The following is a 7,478-nucleotide window of genomic DNA, read 5'->3' on the forward strand; positions in this document are numbered from 1 at the left end:
TGTGGGGGAGGTCCGTGAGGCATTACGTAGAATGAAAGGGGGTAAAGCAGCTGGAACTGATGGGATCATGACAGAAATGTTAAAAGCAGGGGGGGATATAGTGTTGGAGTAGTTGGTACTTTTGTTTAATAAATGTATGAAAGAGGGGAAGGTACCTAGGGATTGGCTGAGAGCATGTATAGTCCCTTTATATAAAGGGAAAGGGGACAAAAGAGACTAAAAATTATAGAGGAATAAGTTTACTGAGTATACCAGGAAAAGTGTACAGTAGGGTTATAATTGAAAGAATTAGAGGTAAGACAGAATGTAGGATTGCGGATGAGCAAGGAGGTTTCAGAGTGGGTAGGGGATATGTAGATCGTGTTTACATTGAAGCATATATGTGAACAGTATTTAGATAACGGTAGGGAAGTTTTTATTGCATTTATGGATTTAGAAAAGGCATATGATAGTGGATAGAGGAGCAATGTGGCAGATGGTGCAAGTATATGGAATAGGTGGTAAGTTATTAAATGCTGTAAAGAGTTTTTATGAGGATAGTGAGGCTCAGGTTAGGGTGTGTAGAAGAGAGGGAGACTACTTCCCAGTAAAAGTAGGTCATAACAGGGATGTGTAATGTCACCATTGATGTTTAATATATTTACAGATGGGGTTGTAAAGGAAGTAAATGCTAGGGTGTTCGGGAGAGGGGTGGGATTAAATTTTGGGGAATCGAATTCAAAATGGGAATTGACAGTTACTTTTTGCTGATGATACTGTGCTTATGGGAGATTCTAAATTATTATTATTATAATCAAAAAAGAAGTGCTAAGCCACAAGGACTATACAGCAGGGAGATTCTAAAGAAAAATTACAAAGGTTAGTGGATGAGTTTGGGAATGTGTGTAAAGGTAGAAAGTTGAAAGCGAACATAGAAAAGAGTAAGGTGATGAGAGTATCAAATGATTTAGATAAAGAAAAATTGGATATCAAGTTGGGGAGGAGGAGTATGGAAGAAGTGAATGCTTTCAGATATTTAGGAGTTGATGTGTCGGCGGATGGATTTATGAAGGATGAGGTTAATCATAGAATTGATGAGGGAAAAAAGGTGAGTGGTGCATTGAGGTATATGTGGAGTCAAAAAATTTTATCTATGGAGGCAAAGAAGGGAATGTATGAAAGTATAGTAGTACCAACACTTATATGGGTGTGAAGCTTGGGTGGTAAATGCAGCAGCAAGGAGACGGTTGGAGGCAGTGGAGATGTCCTGTTTAAGGGCAATGTGTGGTGTAAATATTATGCAGAAAATTCGGAGTGTGGAAATTAGGAAAAGGTGTGGAGTTAATAAAAGTATTATTGTTGAGGTGGTTTGGTCATTTAGAGAGAATGGATCAAAGTAGAATGACATGGAAAGCATATAAATCTACAGGGGAAGGAAGGCGGGGTAGGGGTCGTCCTCGAAAGGGTTGGAGAGAGGGGGTAAAGGAGGTTTTGTGGGGAAGGGGCTTGGACTTCCAGCAAGCGTGCGTGAGCGTGTTAGATAGGAGTGAATGGAGACGAATGGTACTTGGGGCCTGACGATCTGTTGGAGTGTGAGCAGGGTAATATTTAGTGAAGGGATTCAGGGAAACCGGTTATTTTCATATAGTCGGACTTGAGTCCTGGAAATGGGAAGTACAATGCCTGCACTTTAAAGGAGGGGTTTGGGATATTGGCAGTTTGGAGGGATATGTTGTGTATCTTTATATGTGTATGCTTCTAAACTGTTGTATTCTGAGCACCTCTGCAAAAACAGTGATAATGTGTGAGTGTGGTGAAAGTGTTGAATGATGATGAAAGTATTTTCTTTTTGGGGATTTTCTTTTTTTTTGGGTCACCCTGCCTCGGTGGGAGACGGCCGACTTGTTGAAAAAAAAAAAAAAAAAATTCCTTACTTTATTTTTCAATTCTCTCTCAACCCCTGGAACAATATTTGTCAGAGTTGGGCGTCAACACATTTTCTGTCAAGCCTCGTTTAGGTTTCTGGCAGTTTTCCTGTCCCAATTTTGGCCACGTGTCTCTCGGATACCTTATAGAAAAATGCCTAGTATCACTCTGTGAGGACTGTTGGGTTGAAGAACCTTCAATGCAGATTGACTTTTTAATAGAAACAAACTTATTGCACCAACTGCAATTTTAATTTCTTGCACTCTTCCCCACCCTCCACTAACTGCTGTCCTTCACTCCATCACCTGTATACAGTCCTCCTTTCAAATATTCCTATCTGCTTTATTTGATTATATTATCTTCCCTTGAAAGGGCTAAATGCCTCCCTGCCCACCTTGCTCATAACAATCAACATGGCTAACCATGATATTTTTCCCTAAACTCTTGCTGGTTTTGGTGGTGAAAACAAAACTGGTCAAAATCATCAATGCCTCAAGTCTGAAAACTAAACTTTTAGCCATAGACAATGAGGTCCTCAGTGTACATTGAACCTTTAATCTCCTTAATTAGCCACCTAGTAACAATCAAGATACCTTGTTCCAGCATGCTACCATGTAATCCATAGTAGAAGAAATCGGGTGTCGAATTTGAAGCATAAATGGCAATTAACACTTGATCAAATGAAAAACCTTAAAATGATAGATGACAGATTGGAAAATTAGTTCTATGATCACTCCTTCAAGAACAACTCCTCTTCAAGGGGGGCTCCTTGGCGTGGTGAAGAGGCTCTTGGTCTGAGGAATTAGCCCTGTCGGTCTTCTTCCTCAGACCGAACCTAATTACCCCCCATTCTCCCCTCCCCTATCCCATCCTCCCCATCCTCCCCTTTTTCCATTCCTCCTCCTCCTCCTCACCCCTCCCTTTTGCCCTTCCTCTTTTTAGCCTTCGTGATTTCTCCCACAGGCGCGCTAGTTCCTAGGTAGGGGAAAGGACACCGGGGTCCATCCCATTCCGTTGAGGTTTCTTGGCGGTGGCGTAGTTTGCCGTGGAATCTGGATTGCCTAGGGATGTCCCGATCCCTCTCCGGTATCCCGGAGTGGCTTTGGGTGTCTTTTGGGCGACGGGTGTATCTCTGGAAGCCACCTTTCGGATTCCGGGGGTGGTGGCTGAAGCAGGTATGCTTTGTGGCGGATATCCGGCCGCCCTCTCTTTTGTCCACCGAGGTAGCTCGGCAGATGTGAGGTTGCTATCCCAGATTGCTGGTTTACTGGCATGAAGGGTAGGGTATGGCACGGGTTCCATGCTGCATCTGCGCTACTAGCGGTGTCGAGTCCTCTTGGGCGCGGAGGGGGATTTCCGGCCCTTTCATTCCTCCTGGGAACTATTCCTCCCCGCTCCCCCCTTTTTTTATTCTTTTTTTTATTTTTATTTTCTTTTCTTCTTTCTTTTTTTTTCTTAAAAACAAAAAGCAAAGGAGTAACCTAACCATGGCAGCCCTAGTCCATGAAACCACTACCCCCGGGCCCCTTCTTAATACCGCACCCCATTCTGACCCTGCCTTGTGTTTAGACCACTCTTCGGACACTCCTGATGCCCCTGTACCTCTTGCTGGTGCTGTTTCCTCACCCGCTTCAGGTACCGGGGCTTCGACTGACTCCTTCGATTTGTCTGAACTCCGCTCTCCTTTGACTATGCTTCCGGCTTCTCCCTCTACGGTAGGTACGGCAATTTTCGAATCGCCCACCCATTTCCTGCCGGACCAACTCCGGTCCTACTCCTAAACGCCAACGTCAATCTCCTGATGATGCTCCGTCGTTACCTTCCCATTCTACTCGGAAACGACCGACACGTCAAGCACTCCCTCTCCACGCTCAGTTTCGGACCACACAATGGACTAAATTCTTTACTTTAAGACCAACTTCTTCTTCTGCCTACCTTTCTGACCATAGTATTGCCAAAGCGCTCCTGCGTCATGTTGGCAGAGATATTTCATTTCACGCTCTCAAGAGCGGTACACGCATCGTCACTGTCCAGAATGCTACCCAAGCTCATGATCTTTCTCTCCTTTCGAATATCGATACTACTCCTATCACTATTGAAAAACATCTTTCTCTCAATTCTTGTAGTGGTACTGTCATTCTGCCCCATACCATAGTCCAACAGAATTTCCAGTCATGTGGCAATGACATTTTTGAACAGCTGGAACTCCAGGATCTCCCAATCCTCAAAGTAGACACTTATGTCCTTCCTGCCCGGGGGCGGAGACGTTACCCTTGCAATGTGGCTCGTTTAACTTTTGACAGCCGAGAACTCCCGTCCTCTGTATATGTCGCGGGACATCGGTTACAAGTTCGAAAGGTGATACCTACACCGCAACAATGTAGAAATTGCTGGCGTTTTGGTCACCCAGCGAAATATTGCAGATCTATGGCCGAATGCCCAGTCTGTGGTGCCGACAACCATTCTAATACATCTTGCAGTCAACCTCCATCTTGCCTTAATTGTAATGAAGCTCACCCTTCGTACTCCCGCCGTTGCCAGGTCTACTTAAATGAACGTGAAATCCGTTGCCTCAAAGAGGCAGAAGGTCTCCCTTATGCTATGGCAGTTACTCATCTCCGCCTCCAAGGGAGACTACCCCGTGTTTCTTATTCTCGTGTTTCCAAACGTCCCCCCACTTCTGGGGTCCCATCTTCTGCAGCCTCCTCTGTTGTTACCCCTCCCATAGCCACTACGGCATCTAATCCTTTTGCTGTCCTTGGCTCTGACGTCCCGACTACAACTCAGTCTGTTCTCACATCTTCGCGTCCTTCCTCACAAGCCCCAGTATCGACAAGACCTCGTACGACACCTAATACCAATCGCCCCTCTACTCAGAAGTCCAAAAAATCCACATTGCTCAAATCTTCTTTGCCCCTTCCTTCCCTTCTTCCACCTCCACACGTTACCTTTCCAGTCTCTGTACCTAGTTCTTCCCCTCTCTCTGGCTCTATTACAAGTGTGGAGATTCACCCTCCTCCTCGTACTATGCCTTCCACCCCCGTCCCCTCCCAAGTTTCTCCCTCTTCTGTCACCTCCCAGGTTTCTACCTCTTCTGTCCCCCCCCACACTTCATCTCCAGTCCCTTACACTTTTCCCTCCCCCTCTACTTTGGTACAGTCCATTACTGTCCCAATCTTTACTCACCCTCCTCCTCCTATCTCCAATATGGTTTCCCATACATCTTTGAATTCAGAAACACTTGAAGCCATTTCAGAATATATTGCAGAGACTAAACCTTCAATGGACACTGATTCACTTCCTGTTCCTTCTCTTCCCTCTCCTCCATCTTCACAACCCCATTCTTCGCAACGCTCCGTTCCTTCGCTACTTGAACATCTTCCAATGCCACCACACGTTGACTTTTCTAACCCCTCTAGTCCGTAGGTGCCTTTACCTACAGATTCCTGATATTTTCTTCATCGCCAATCATGGCCTATTTACAGTGGAATATCCGCGGCCTCAGGGGTAATCGGGGTGAGCTTCAGATGTTGCTTTCCAGGTTTTCCCCTGTTGGTGCTTGCTTACAAGAACCAAAATTACACTCGGCTGTTTTCCAACCTATCTCAGGCTATAATTTATTGTATTCTTCGGATCCTTTCTCAGATGGGACCTTTAATGAAAGTGCCCTTCTTCTACGCAATGATATTCCGTACTGTCAACTATTTGTCCATACCTCGCTGCATTACACTGCAGCCCCCTCAAGGAAGGTTCCTTGATGTTGGTGAGGGGCTCTTGATTTAGGGAATTGGATCTGTGCTCCAGTTCCCCGAATTAAGCCTGAATGCCTTCCACATCCCCCCCCCAGGCGCTGTATAATCCTCCGGGTTTAGCGCTTCCCCCTTGATTATAATAATAATAATTACACTGCAGCCCGTATCCACTTGAATAAGTGGTTTACAATATGTTCTTTATATCTCTCTCCTTCTCGAGCATTTTCTATCCCAGACTTTGCCTTTCTTGTTTCATCCTTACCACCACCACTTCTGTTACTTGGTGATTTTAATGCCCACCATTTCCTCTGAGGGGGGTCTCATTGTGACTCACGTGGCATTCAGTTGGAGGCTTTTCTTGCCTCTCACCCCCTCCATGTTTTAAATACGGGTACTCCCACCCATTTTGATCCTCGTACTCATACTCTCTCTTGCATCGATCTATCAGTCTGCTCTTCCTCCACTGCACTAGACTTCACCTGGTCTGTTCTACCAGACTTACATGACAGCGATCATTTTCCGATCATTCTTACTTCTCCTTCCTATTCACCACCTTCCCGTAGCCCTCGCTGGCAATTTGATCGGGCAAATTGGGATCTTTACTCACACCTCACTGCTTTTAGTGAGGTTCCTTCTTCATCCTCCATTGATGAGCTCCTACACATCTTCTCGACATCAGTTTATACCGCAGCTTCTCATTCTATACCCCAAACCTCAGGCAGGCATTCTCAGAAGTGCGTGCCTTGGTGGTCTCCTGCTTGTGCTCGTGCAGTACGTTTGAAACGTGCTGCATGGGGCAGGTACCGGTACACTAGAACCGCTGAGAGACTTGTTGATTTTAAGCAGAAGCGTGCGATCGCTCGCCGTGTCATCCGTGAAGCTAAACGCACTTGTTGGCGAGACTATGTTTCCACCATCACCTCTGCTTCTTCTATGAGTGCAGTCTGGAAAAAAGTGAGGAAATTGAGTGGTAAATACTCTCCTGACCCGGCTCCTGTTCTACGGGTCACTGGTGTTGATATAGCAAACCCTCTCGACGTTGCCATTGAACTTGGCACACATCTGGTCCGTATTTCCCGAGGGCTCCATCTATGCCCCTCGTTTCTTTCCTCAAAGTCTGCCAGAGAGTTAGTACCCTTGGACTTTTCTTCTCTCGGAGAAGAACAGTATAATGTGCCTTTTACACTTCAAGAACTGGAGGCAACGCTCTCAGCTTGCCGATCATCGGCAGCTGGGCCTGATGACATTCATATTCGTATGTTACAACATTTACATCGGTCAGCCCTTGTAGTCCTCTTACACCTCTTCAATCTTATTTGGGCACAAGGAGTTCTTCCCCAGCTGTGGAAATCTGCCATTGTTCTCCCTTTCCGCAAACCGGGTACTACAGGACATGATGCCTCCCACTATCGCCCCATCGCTCTTACAAGTGCAGTTTGCAAAGTGATGGAACGCCTCGTAAATCGACGTTTAATGTGGTATTTAGAGACTCACAACAGTCTCTCCGCTAGTCAATATGGCTTTCGTAAGGGTCGTTCTACCATAGACCCCTTACTACGCTTGGATACGTATGTTCGTAATGCCTTTGCGAATAATCACTCAGTTATTGCCATATTTTTTGACCTTGAGAAGGCATATGACACAACTTGGAGGTATAATATTTTGGCCCAGGCCCATTCCTTAGGCCTCCGAGGCAATCTACCATCCTTCCTTAAGAACTTTTTAACTGACAGACATTTCCGTGTTCGAGTCAATAATGTTCTTTCCCCGGACTTCGTCCAAGCTGAAGGTGTCCCTCAGGGATGTGTTCTAAGCACAACA

The sequence above is a fragment of the Cherax quadricarinatus genome, chromosome 14 (assembly GCF_038502225.1).
Source record: "Cherax quadricarinatus isolate ZL_2023a chromosome 14, ASM3850222v1, whole genome shotgun sequence".
In the NCBI taxonomy this organism is placed as follows: Eukaryota; Metazoa; Arthropoda; class Malacostraca; order Decapoda; family Parastacidae; genus Cherax; species Cherax quadricarinatus.